General features: G+C 43.9%; 1 protein-coding gene across 4 annotated transcripts in view; it reads left to right on the plus strand.

Moving 5' to 3' along the window:
- LOC146786071 (dehydrogenase/reductase SDR family member 4-like) overlaps window positions 1-14,507 on the plus strand; it is a 392,893-nt gene that overhangs the window by 166,490 nt on the left and 211,896 nt on the right. Inside the window, exon 1 of one of the 4 annotated variants that reach the window (XM_085635501.1) lies at window positions 14,421-14,484. The exons of 2 other annotated variants lie outside the window; for them this stretch is intronic. The gene's annotated coding sequence lies outside the window, so the exon portion shown is untranslated. Of the gene's footprint in view, window positions 1-14,420; window positions 14,494-14,507 lie in introns of those variants that run through there. One more of the 4 variants, XM_085635500.1, reaches the window with a different exon arrangement.

Consider the following 14,507-nt stretch of genomic DNA (forward strand, 5'->3'; position numbering starts at 1 on the left):
CTGTATATAGAGCCTTGGCCAAAGGCATTTACCTAAAACAGTAGGTATATGATTTTTTTGCCCAACCTAACGCATTGCTCTTTAATATGAAATCCAAGATTACAGGTGAGCATCTGAACATCACCCGTGCAGTCGTAACCCACTGAGCTTTATTACAAGACGCTTGTAATGTTGATCTTTATTCAAGAAGTGCAGAGTGTTTCAGTGGAAGGACACCGTTTACGAAAACATAAGAAATCTGGCCTCCTATTGAAATGAGAGGAATGTTCAAGTCATGACATGAGTTTCTATGACAATACAGGTCGCATCACTGTGAATTCTCCTTTATCCCCATTTGTTAGGTCTGCCTTGATAGTACAACTGTCTGCAAACCTACTGTTATCAATTCTCTAAAATATGCACAGAGTGGGCTTTGGCAGCGCCCAGTGGACTATATATCTCTTTAGATACTTGGTTGTTCCGTCTCCTAAGGAGTGCTTGAATTGCAATACATCAAGAACTGTTTTATATATCTATAGTACACTGATTCACAGTTCATTAAATTCTATATCTCATAACCGCACTGTATGCAGAAAGCAAATGGGTTTTGTTTTGTTTATTTCAGTGCAGCAGGCGTTTATTTACCTAGTAAATACTCCAAATACAAGTCAGAACTATGCCAGTTGCCCATGCTTGTTATTTAATGAATTATACAAATCACCATGTAGTTTCTCGCTTCCCTTCTCATGTTTTTACTACAATATATCACTCATTATGTGAAAAAATATTTCAATCCCAGGTTTCAGTCCTGTGTATTCAGAAACAATGCCAAATAGCTCTTGGAGTACTCAGGAGGTCAAATTACCTTAAAATCCATCCAAATATTCAAACAGTAAACATGGTCAGGCAGGTTCCTTTGAAAAGCGAGTGGTTACATGCAGCTAAGATTGATCTGCATAACGATAGAGAAGTTGTTAGGAGCACGGTAATTGTCAATGCATATATAAACTTGAGGGAAAGATTTTACAATGTGGTTCACATAAAGTTGTTTGAAGGAGACGTACATTATCCCCCAATTCTATGATATTAATATTGTTTTTTTTTTCATGTGTTTGTTTATTATCCCAAGAGGAAGTGCTATTTGGAGAACTGATGAACGTTTACAAGATGCTCCCTGTAACTTTTCCCCAATGTCATAGATCTAAGTTAGCTGGGTAAAAACTAAGATTTTTAATGAATTGGAATGGCGATTCTCCAAGCATAGTGAAATGAGAATCAAGATTTCATTAAAGACACAGAGGCTAACATTATGCAAACATCTTTTATTTGCCACTCCTGCAGCACCTTCAAAGACTTCACAACAGAATAAAAACACTAGAACTGGAACACACAAGTCCATAAGTAATTCTTCCAACCAACAATCTTCCTTCTTTTAATGCTGAAAACTGAAAATGTTCAATAAATTCTTTTCGTTAACCACGTCCTCTTGAAAAACGCCATCCATTATCACTGCATAAAATAAAAGAAAGAGAATCAATACAAAATAACTTAACTTTACACCTCTCACCACTTATAACAGTTATATTAAATAAATAAGTTCAACCTGCAACTTATCCCCCCACTCCTAACCACAGGGTTGCGGAGGGAGGGATAATGTCAGCCTCTGTGTCTTTAATGAAATCTTGATTCTCATTTCACTATGCTTGGAGAATCCTCATTTCATTACAAGACCGGAGGCTACCATTATGCATGTTCAAAGCCTCTAAATACAGAATTGGAAACATGCCTAATTGGCCTAAAATAATGTTTTGCAAAAGTGCCAGCATTAGCCCAATCTGCCGCTTTTAATATTTCCTCTAAAGATGCACCTGACCAATACCTCTTACTTGCCATAGCACCATGTAAGGAATGTGCTTTAAATTCTCCCACATCTATTCCACATTCAGACATCACGTTTCACCCATCTAGAAATAGTAGCAGTGCTTACCATACGAAAGGGTTTTACATAAGAGATCAAAAGCTGCTTATCACCATCCCTTCTATTCTCCAAAACTCTACATTTGTACTCTTCAATACAATCAACTACACACAACTTCTTTTCTTCCGTCTAAAAAGGATAAAACTCTGAAGTGCACATAGTCTTCGTTCTCTTATAAATCTCAAAAAATACTTCGAATGCCTTCACATCTGACACCCTTTTACGTGACACAAGGCAAAGCAAACAGGCAAGCTTCTCACTAGGGGGCATATTCTCAAGGAGTTATCGCAGAGTTAACGGCATTCACAAGCTGGTGTTAACAGCCCACAGCACCAGTTTACCCACGAAAGCAGCAGCAAAAAACATCGTCACAGAAGACCACCGCAGCTATCGCTAATGAGAGGCAGAGTAAGCGTTCCCGTGCCAAAAGCTGCGACAACACCACTCCACAACATTCACAACAACCAGCCAGAACGGCAATAAGAACACAAAACAGGCGATAAGGCGCGTTAGGGATCACTGACATAATATCGACTACAAAAATATAGACTTACAAAAATATCGATGCCAAAATATAGAATACCAAAATATCGACTCCCTATCTCCAAACAGGAAAGTACAAAAATATAGAATCCAAAATATCGTTGTAAATAATATAGTTAGTCAAAATATCGAATTTTTTAAATGTTTTAAAAGTAATATAAAATTTATGAAATAATACATATAATTAACTGACACATACTTAAAAATACTTAAATAACATTAAAACTTAATAAATATTTAATGTAAGTAAAAAAAATAATTAATACATATATATTAACGTAATATTTATTAAAAATATTCAATATTTTCTGCATAGGATAGCGGGCGGGTAAAATTTACTATTACCACTCCAGTAAGTGCAATAGTAGGGAAAGCGTTGGATAGCGGGAGGGTAAAAATTACTATTCCCACTCCAGAGAATGCAACAGTAGGGAAAGCGTAGGATAGCGGGAGAGTAAAAATTACTATTCCCACTCCAGAGAGTGCAATATTACGGAAATCATTGAATAGCGTAGGGGTAAAAATTACTCTTCCCACTCCAGAGAGTGCAACAGTAGGGAAAGCGTTGGATAGCGGGAGGGTAAAATTTACTATTCCCACTCCAGTGAGTGCAACAGTAGGGAAAGCGTTGGATAGCGTAGGGGTAAGAATTACTATTCCCACTCCAGAGAGTGCAACAGTAGGGAAAGCATTGGATAGCGTAGGGATAAAAATTACTATTCCCACTCCAGAGAGTGCAACAGTAGAGAAAGCGTTGGATAGCGGGAGTGTCAAATTTACTATTCCCACTCCAGTGAGTGCAACAGTAGGGAAAGCGTTGGATAGCGGTAGGGTAAAAATTACTATTCCCACTCCAGAGAATGCAACAGTAGGGAAAGCGTTGGATAGCGGGAGGGTAAAAATGACTATTCCCACTCCAGAGAATGCAACAGTACGGAAAGCGTTGGATAGCGGGAGGGAAAAAATTACTATTCCCTCTCCAGTGAGTGCAACAGTAGGGAAAGCGTTGGATAGCGGAGGGGTAAAAATTACTATTCCCACTCCAGTGAGTGCAATAGTAGGGAAAGCATTGGATAGCGTAGGGGTAAAAATTACTATTCCCACTCCAGAGAGTGCAATAATAGGGAAACCATTGGATAGCGTAGGGGTAAAAATTACTATTCCCACTCAAGTAAGTGCAAAAGTAGGGAAAATAATTAATTAATATTTTGTTAACAATTAATTAATTATTAATACCAAAACAAGTATTACAATTAATTACCAATCACACAAGATTTAATAATTGATTATTTATAAATACCAATATATTTTTGTTTAATTAATTACCTATTAATAATCAATTAACAACCAATTGTTTTTCAATAACAAACATTAATAAATGCTAATAATACCAATTAATCATTAATTTATAATATATTGATTAACGATATACACAAATTATTTAAATAATCAATTTTTTACAATTATATTACTTCCCACCATATTCCCCTATAAACACACTACCCGCTACAAATATTAAATGAATACAATTAACATAATTATCAATTAAACAATTAATACAAATTAATTACCAATTAATACAAATTATTTACCAATTAATAATTAATCAACAACCAATTAATTTTCAATACCAATTAATAATTAACTAATAACAATTAAATTACTTCCCACCCTATTCCCCTATAAACCCACAACCCGCTACAGAAGTAAAACGCTAAATTAAATTAAAGATGTATTAATTAACAATATACACACATCAATTAAATAATTATTTATTTACAATTATATCACTTCCCACCATATTCCCCTATAAACACACTACCCGGTACAAATATTAAATGAATACAATTAACATAATTATCAATTAAACAATTAATACAAATTAATTACCAATTAATACTAATTATTTACCAATTAATAATTAATCGACAACCAATTAATTTTCAATACCAATTAATAATTAACTAATAACAATTAAATTACTTCCCACCCTATTCCCCTATAAACCCATAACCCGCTACAGAAGTAAAACGCACAATTAAATTAAAAATTATTATTAATTCCTATAAATTATTATTTAATGTACTATAATTAAATTACTTCCCACCCTACTCCCCTATAAACCCACAACCCGCTACGGAATTAAATTACACAAAAATAAAATAACATAAAATTAATTACTTTAAAAATATTCTAACATACATTACAATATTAATACATACTTTTAACACATATACTAACACTTAAAACACTATAAAAAATTCGATATTTTTAACAACTATATTATGACTGTCGATATTACTTACTTCTATATTATTGCAATCGATATTTCTTACCTGTTTTTCGATATTCTTCACCACTATATTTTGGCAATTCGATATTCTGTCCATTCTATATTTAAAACTCGATATTCTGTCCACTCGATATTTTTTTTTCGATATTATGTCTATTTACCGCGCGTTAGCAGCAGGAAAATAACACATGCTCTGACCTGGTGCAAAGTCGCACCACAGCCTGCACCACAAAAGGAGCACATCCCACAGCCACATCGGAAGGGCAACAGATGCCATGGAGCCACTGGTCATGCGGCCCGGACACCCAAGAGGGCCACAACCCCCACCGCCACCCTCCCAGGACCCCAACCCCCACCTGGAACACCCCCCCCCCCAGACCACCACAGAGGCAGCGCAGACAAAGACAGCGGACCCCCAGGAAATGCACCAGCCACACAGACCCAACACCTGACAATGTCATTGCCCACTACAGTCTCAAAAGGACAACCATCGGACGCATCCTAAACAACAACGCCCAACAGACCGACGGCACTAACACAGCAGACAACCAACATCCCACCCTACTCAAAGCTGCTGGCTGTGCTGCACCTGTTGGCCCCTGGTACCCCCCAACCAACACCCGCCAGAGTCAGAGGAGTCACACAGCCAGCCACATCCAAGTCCCTCACACCTGTCCTGGACATCACCATCAGCCTGGTACCCCAGTTCCTATATGTCCAACACAATGCGCAGGATCGGCGGGACACCAAGCAAGGACCTTATGCCATAGCTGGATGCACGCACGTGTTGGGGGCAATCCACAGCACACATGTCATACCTGTGTCCCCTGCAGAAACAGCACACAATCACGGCAACAGAAAGCACATATCTCACATCAATGTGTAGGCAACACCAGAACACCGTGGAACCTCCACCGATGTCGCCTCCAAATACCCAGCCAGTGTGCATGATTCCTCCATCCTCCAACAGTCCATCAGCAACCAGCATTCCCAGGATGGCACCAAGGGAAATGCACAGCCCCTTGGCAAGTTCCAAATTAACCCCTTCGATGCTCCTAACGGAATGGTTTTGTCATGAGCATCGGTGCCCCTGTGCTCATGACGGAACCATTCCATCATGACGCCAGGAGCACGAAATCCCTCTGCTGCAGACAGTAGAGGTATTTCTATTTAATCCCTGTGACCTTGGGAGCTGGGAAAGAGCTTCCCCAAGCCCCCGAGGCCCCCTCCCTGGTTTCTGTGCCATGAAGATCAGCACGCATGTCACGCTGTCTTCATTGCACAGAAACCGAAACTGAAATGAGAATTTAGGCTCATTTCAGTTTCACTTTCTATGTGCTCAGGGGCTATCTCAGCCCCCCGGGCACGTAGAAAGACGGGAGTGGTATCATTGGAAAGGGGAGAATCGCAAGAAATGCGCATGCGCGGGCGTCCACGCATGCGCATTTGTCACAAGAAGTTGAAAACGAGGAAGAAGGAGCCCCGGAGACGCCGCGCTTCAGGTAAGTCTCTTTACTTTTAATTATTTAACATGCAAGATATGATTTAAAAGGAGGGCAGGCGGGAGGCGGGTAGCGGGCGGCAGGCAGCTACTCTTCGCCCTGGCGTGTGCGTAGCGCTGCCTGCTTTGCCTACTTCGAAAACTGCGAAGCAGGCAGCGCTACGTACACTACGTGGGCAAAGCGTAGTGTAACGCCCAGGGTTAGCAAAAAGCCCACAAGACACTAGGTATTTTTTTGGGAACATTTTTATTAGGGTAGGGGCGTTGGCATGCCTGTTTTTGGCAACCCCTACCCTAATTAAAATTTGCCCAAAAAACTCCCTGGCATCTAGTAGACTTTAAGTCCCCCCCTGGGGGGCAGATGGGGGTATTAGCCCTCCTCTGCCCCCGGGGCGGCTAACAGCCCACTAGACACCAGGGATTTTTTGGGGCAAATTTTAATTAGGATGGGGGCTGCCCAAAACGGGCATGCCAATGCCCCCACCCCCACCCGCAACAATTACAGCCTTTCTGCCCCCCGGGGGGAAGATGGGGCAGTAGCCCCCAATCTGCCCCCCCGGGGGGCAAAAAAACCACTAGACGCTAACGATTACACTGGCAAAGTGCCTAGCTGTCGTTTTTTACCCCTAGCTCTGCCGGCACCTAGGGAAACCTACCAAACCCACACATTTCTGAAAACTAGATACCCAGGGGATTCCAGGGAGGTATGGCTTGTGTGGATCCCTCAACGTTTCCTTACCCAGAATCCCCTGCAAACCTCAATTTTAGTTGAAAAAATCACTTATTTCACACGTTTTTATGTGGGAAAGTTGTGGCATCACCGGGCTGACACAAATTTCTTACCACCCAGTGTTCCCCCTGGTCTCCCGATAAAAATGGTGCCTCACTCGTGTGGGAGGCCCAAGTACCCGCAACAGGCAGGGGCCCAAAACGTCTTGAGGCGACATCAAAATTGATATCATCAAACAGCCTGGTTTTGCAAGGGCGGTTGCCTAGGTTTTTGGCTCCATGCTCGGCGGCCATCTAGGGAAACCTACCAAACCCATGCATTTCTGAAAACTAGGCACCTGGGGAATTCCAGGGAGGTATGGCTTACGTGGATCCCCCAACGTTTGATGTTGCCTCAATACGTTTTGGGCCCTTGCCTGTCGTGGGTACTTGGGCCTCCCACATGAGTGAGGCACCGTTTTTATCAGGAGACCGGGGGGAATGCTGGGTGGTAGGAAATTTGTGTCAGCCCGGTGATGCCACAACCTTCCCACACAAAATTGTGTGAAAAAAGTGATTTTTTCAGCTCAAATAGAGGTTTGCCGGGGTTTCTGGGTAAGGAAACGGGGGATCCACGCATGTCATACCTCCCTGAAAGCCCCCGGGTGTCTAGTTTTCAGAAATGTGTGGGTTTGGTAGGTTTCCATAGATGGCCGCTGAGCACGGGGCCAAAAACCCAGGTGACCCCCCCTTGTAAAACCAGGTTGTTTGGTGATAGTCAATTTTGATGTCGCCTCAATATGTTTTTGGCCCTTGCCTGTTGCGGGTACTTGGGCCTCCCACACGAGTGAGGCACCGTTTTTATCTGGAGACCCAGGGGAATGCTGGGTGGTAAGATATTTGTGTCAGCCCGGTGATGTCACAACTTTCCCTCACAAAAATGAGTGAAAAAAGTGATTTTTTTCAGCTAAAATTGAGGTTTGCAGGGGATTCTGGGTAAGGAAACGTTGGGGGATCCATGCAAGCCATACCTTCCTGAAAGCCCCCGGGTGTATAGTTTTCAGAAATGTGTGGGATTGATAGGTTTTCCTAGATGGCCGCCAAGCACGGGGCCAAAAACCCAGGTGACCCCCCCCCTTGCAAAACCTGGTTGTTTTGTGATAGGCAATTTTGATGTCGCCTCACTACGTTTTGTGCCCTTGCCTGTCACGGGTACTTGGGCCTCCCACACGAGTGAGGCACCATTTTTATTGGGAACGCTGGGTGGTAGGAAATTTGTGTCAGCCCTGTGATGCCACAACTTTCCAACACAAAAGTGTGTGAAAAAGTGGATTTTTCAGCTAAAATTGAGGTTTGCAGGGGATTCTGGGTAAGGAAACTTTGGGGGATCCATGCAAGCCATACCTCCCTGGAATCCCCTGGGTTTCTAGTTTTCAGAAATGTGTGGGTTTGGTAGGTTTCCATAGGTACCGGCAGAGCTAGGGTTCAAAAACTACAGCTATTCACTTTGCCAAAAAAGGGTCATTTTTCACTGCGAAATTGAGGTGTGTCCACATTTTTTTTGCGCCATTTCCTGTCACGGGCACTAGGCCGACCCATACAAGTGAGGTACCATTCTTCTCGGAAGACTTTGGGGAATGCGGGGTGGGTGGAAATTTGTGGATCCACGTGAATTCCAGAACTTTCCACCACAGAAATGTGGGCAAAATGTGTTTTTTTTTTAAATGTTTAGGTTTGCAAGGGATTCTGGGTAGCAGAACCTGGTGGGAGGCAGTCAAGTCACCTCATCCTGGATTCCCCTGGGTGTCTAGTTTTAAAAAATGTATGGGTTTGCTAGGTTCCCCTAGGTGCCGGCAGAGATATGGTTAAAAAACTACAGCTAGGCACTTTGCCAAAAAAGGGTGATTTTTCACTGCGAAATTGAGGTGTGTCCACGTTGCGTTTTGAGTCGTTTCCTGGCGCGGGCACTAGACCGACCCACACAAGTGAGGTACCATTTTTCTCGGAAGACTTTGGGGAACGCGGGGAGTGTGGAAATTTGTGGATCTACGCAGATTCCAGAACTTTCCACCACAGAAATTTGGGGAAAATGTGTTTTTTTGGACAATTTTTTAGGTTTGCAAGGGATTCTGGGTAACAGAATCTGGTGGGAGGCAGTCAAGTCACCCCATACTGGATTCCCCTGGGTGTCTAGTTTTCAAAAATGTATAGGTTTGCTAGGTTTCTCTAGGTGCCGGCAAAGCTATGGTTAAAAAACTACACCTAGGCACTTTGCCAAAAAATGGTAATTTTTCACTGCGAAATTGAGGTGTGTCCTCGTTGCCTTTTGCGCCGTTTCCTGTCGTGGGCACTAGGCCGACCCATACAAGTGAGGTACCATTTTTCGGGAAGACTTTGGGGAACGCGGGGTGAGTGGAAATGTGTGGATCCACGCAGATTCCAGAACTTTCCACCACAGAAATGTGGGGAAAATGCGGTTTTTTGGACAATTTTTTAGGTTTGCAAGGGATTCTGGGTAACAGAACCTGGTGGGAGGCAGTCAGGTCACCCCATCCAGGATTCCCCTGGGTGTCTACTTTTCAAAAATGTATAGGTTTGCTAGGTTTCCCTAGGTACCGGCAGAGCTATGTTTCAAAAACTACAGCCTGGCACTTTGCCAAAAAAGGGTCACTTTTCACTGCAAAATTGAGGTGTGTCCACGTTGCCTTTTGCGCCGTTTCCTGTCGTGGGCACTAGACCGACCCACACAAGTGAGGTACCATTTTGCTTGGAAGACTTTGGGGAATGCGGGGGATGAGGACATTTGTGGATCCATGCGGATTCCAGAACTTTCCACCACAGAAATTTGGGGAAAATGTGTTTTTTTTGCCAATGTTTTAGGTTTGCAAGGGATTCTGGGTAACACAACCTGGTGGGAGGCAGTCAAGTCACCCCATCCTGGATTCCTCTGGGTGTCTAGTTTTCAAAAATGTATAGGTTTGCTAGGTTTCTCTAGGTGCCGGCAAAGCTATGGTTAAAAAACTACACCTAGGCACTTTGCCAAAAAATGGTAATTTTTCACTGCGAAATTGAGGTGTGTCCTCGATGCCTTTTGCGCCGTTTCCTGTCGTGGGCACTAGGCCGACCCACACAAGTGAGGTACCATTTTTCTTGAAAGACTTTGGGGAACGTGGGGTGGGTGGAAATTTGTGGATCCACGCAGATTCGAGAACTTTCCACCACAGAAATGTGGGGGAAATGTGGATTTTTTGGACAATTTTTTAGGTTTGCAAGGGATTCTGGGTAACAGAACCTGGTGGGAGGCAGTAAAGTCACCCCATCCGGGATTTCCCTGGGTGTCTACTTTTCAAAAATGTATAGGTTTGCTAGGTTTCCCTAGGTGCCGGCAGAGCTATGGTTCAAAAACTACAGCTAGGCACTTTGCCAAAAAAGGGTAATTTTTCACTGCAAAATTGAGGTGTGTCCACGTTGCCTTTTGCGCCGTTTCCTGTTGTGGGCACTAGGCCGACCCACACAAGTGAGGTACCATACAGGAGTTGAGGAAGTCTCTGTATATAAATATTTAGGGATGATCTTTACTAGGGCCTTATTGCCTTATGCCACCACGCCAGCGACCTGCTGCCACACCGCCAAAGCCATCCGCTGACCTCTTGTCAGAATAAGAGCTCTCTCCTGGTCTGGTGGGCGGTGCTTTGGCGGTTCCAGGTGGAGAGCCTTAGAAAGGCACAGCAATGGGAACACCAAAGCACGCTCCTGCGCAGATCAAAATACACAATGTTGTGCATTGCATCACGTGCAGGAACATGAGGGTGCACATAGACAGGGGGGCACACCAAGTGCCCCCCTGCATGCACCTCCATGCATAGAGGCATCCCCCTCAGTTTCCACACCACGACCCTTTTCATGGTGTGCTCACCACCATAAATAGAAGGGCAGTGAGGAAACTCATAATATGCTTGGCGTTGCAGCAGCTGCACCACCAGCATATTATGGCCTCTGACCGCTGCGCCACCTCCAGGGATCACGGCTCCCTGGCGGTAGCAGCGGTCCCATGGCAGTCCAACCACCCAACTTGTAATAGGGCAGTTGGAATGCCGGTACGGCAGTAGCTGCACCGCCACTGTGGGTTTAGCCGTCCATCGAATTGCCAAACTCAAAATAAGGCCCTATGTCTCGATCTTGGAGGCCACATTCCGGAGCACTAAGTAGAAAGCATTCGCTACTACCAGGGGTTTAAGGAAGTTTAAAAGAGACTATGATGGCCCCTCGCTCCATCTATATTTTGCTGCTTTCACTGCAATGGTGCTTCCACAATTCATGTATGTGGTGAAGCTGTTAGGTCTGGGTGGTTACCTAGATATGGGAAAAGATGGAAAGTCACTCTCGAAAAATTCTCCTAGCCCTCCAGAAATGTGCTATGACCTGTTCAATCAGAATAGAATCTGGGCTGCAATCCTTCTACTCTATTGCTTTAGTGCAATCATTGAGATTTTGAAATAACTTGCTAGTGGCAGAGCAACCCAAAATAGTCCTTTTGTGAAAAGAAGAAATATTTAAAGGTGATCTGTGCTGAGCAAAGAAGACAAGGAATCAGAGACAGGTTATGGCATCGGCATTACAAATCAATATTTTAATGTTGCCCTCCTCTATATATATTCTCTCCACAAGTCACTGTGTATAACAGGATACACTCGGACTCCTCAGCGTACTACAAAGTCTTTTAATGGCAGACTCAAAAATGACACGTTTCGGCTTACGCCTTGCTCACGCTCGTAGAAGCCAAACAACACACATGAATAAATCCACTTCCTACCAATCATTAGGAGATGGACTAACCCCCTCAAGTGTATGTACAAAGTTAATAACTGTGGTGGCCATTTTGTAACGTGCAAAGTTCATTCAATACATATAGAACTTTTGTGCCATATATCTAATAAATATACCCAATCAATACACTTGATATTTTCAATCATACTCAATAATAAAGAGTAATCCAGTTCATATTGCTGCCGTTTAAAATTACTATCCAAAAGTTATGGTGGTCTCGCCCTTGTGGGCATAGTGTGACAATCAATAATAGTAAAAAATATACTCTGCAACAAAGCACATTCGTATCGGTCTCGCCCCAGTGGGCCAGTGCATGATACACATTTTCAAGACATATTATGCTAGAGTAATAACATAACAGTATAGCCCATGTGGGCATTCATGTACATTACGTCTTGATTAATGTACTCCAAAGTTTCCCAGTAAATTCATCATCGTATGCGCAAAACAAAATTGGCCACACAAGGTTCTTTAAACAGTTGATAGGTAAAGTGCCCGAACCTAAAAAGTGAAAGAATTTTTTTTAATTACTTGAAATTGGAAACTGCTGCAATATATACACATTTAGTTCAACATTAGTCATACAGATGGATTGCCGACTCCTCACTATAATTTAAACCTTTAGGTGACATACTCTCAAGGTCGATAACATACCGTGAGTCAAGCTTTCTTAGCGAAAGTTCCCTATTGCCCCCTCTGACTCCCATGGTCACAGAGTCAATGACAACCATACGGACAGCATTTACATCTTGGAAGTGACAGGCATAAAAATGACGAGCTATGGGGTATTGCCTGTTGTTATTCCTTATTGCACGGATGTGCTCCAGTACCCGCTGCTTAGCCCGGTGTATCGTGCTCCCCACATACCATTTATTGCATGGGCAAATCAAAACATACACACAATATGTCGTATTGCACGTTAATCTTTTTCTAATCACAAACTCCTTCTTGGAGTTGGGTAGCAACAGCCGGTCACAGTCAATGCTTCCTTTGCATGCTTTGCAGTTCTTACAGCATCTAAATCCAGGTCGGCCCATTGTACCCCCTCTCTCTCCTTCTGTGACATGATTGTGGCTAAGTTCATCTCTCAATGAACGACTTTTCTAAAAGTAATCGGCCGACCTGGATTTAGATGCAAAGGAAGCATTGACTGTGACCTTCTGTTGCTACCCAACTCCAAGAGGGAGTTTGTGATTAGAAAAAGTGTCTTTGGGTCGTATGGCGTTACAACGCATGCTTTTACCCCGCATGCCGTTACAACGCAATTCTTCACCCCGACTTACTGTCGGGGGTGCGCTGGAGTTTGAAATAGTAGAATTTACTATTCCAACTCCAGTCTGTGCAACAGTAGGGAAGGTGTTGGACTTAAATCCAACACCTTATACCCCCTACAACAAGCCATTTTAGTTGTAATGGCATGCGTGGTAAAAGCATGTGTTGTAATGCATGCGTTGTAACGGTTGTTTCCTGTCTCTTTGTGACCTGAACTGGAAAAGACGGCTATAATTGGGATCCAAAGGCCCCCTCGCGCCTCTGGGCCCAGATGCTCCTGCACCTGTTGCACTCTGGATAGCCATATCCCGGCTAAAGCAAATAATTTGTTCGGCCTGTTTACTGAATTGAAAAAGACCAAGATCATCAGGATACACAGGGCCCTTCTCTTCAAAGTATCTGGCTGAACTGAAAAAGACAGTCGTTCTTGGGATCCAAAGGGCCCCTCACACCATGGTACCCTGGTGCCACTGCACCTGCTGCACAATCAATAGCCGCGCCCCTCTTAAGAACAGAGCCTTCGGTAGGCCTCTCTGTGATCTGAATTGGAGAAACAGACATTCCTGGGGTCCAAAGATCCCTCACATGGGTGGACCCCAGTGCACATGGTGCAGTGGCACTGGGGGGAGGGGGGGGGGCAGTGCAACACCATAGAAAGAGACGTCCTTGGCCATGGTACAAAGCCTGAAATAACGACCACCAGCGCATCCCACTTCCGGTGGGCAGTGGAGATGGGCTTTTAATTCGGAAGTTATCAATCAGTCCTCGTCGACCCTGGTCTGACCTCCGATGAAGAGATGATCAATATCGCTGAACTGTCACTTCTTGCTGGTTCTGTTACTTTCAGTTTAGCAGGGCAGCTCTGACACTAGCACGCCGTGCTGTTTCTGCATGCTTCCAACAGGGTGTAAGCTTTGTCTTAAGTAAGACATACCAGTGTAAGCAAGGACCATGGGGCTGAGGGGCCCACCAAGCAGGACACCTATGGGGCCCCTTCCCGTGGTGTAGGTGCGGGACCCCGTGTTAGCTCCTGTCTGATCCATACACACTGCGGCTTATACAAGCCCCATGCGCAGCAGGTGCGTCACTTTTAATATGGGAAAAAGTGACGTACAGGCGGCACAAGGGGCTTAAGGGACTTGTAAATAAGCCCCTGAGCCTGCCGTAGAACACACTCAGCTCCGGTATAACTTACGCAGCGCCTTACATTTACTGGCAGCAATTGTTTGCAGACGTGCGCCGCGCCCATGTTCCGCCCCACGGTGTCAAAGAGGTAGGAAGGGCGGGGCCTGAATACATATATCTGTGTTGCTGACAGTTCCGTGTCACCTTGCTGCCAGCGAGTTTCCAGACTGAGCCCTGCAGCCCACACACGCTGCTCAGGTGAGACTGGTGAGTTGGTTCCA

This window comes from Triturus cristatus, chromosome 11 (genome assembly GCF_964204655.1).
Source record: "Triturus cristatus chromosome 11, aTriCri1.1, whole genome shotgun sequence".
Taxonomy (NCBI): domain Eukaryota; kingdom Metazoa; phylum Chordata; class Amphibia; order Caudata; family Salamandridae; genus Triturus; species Triturus cristatus.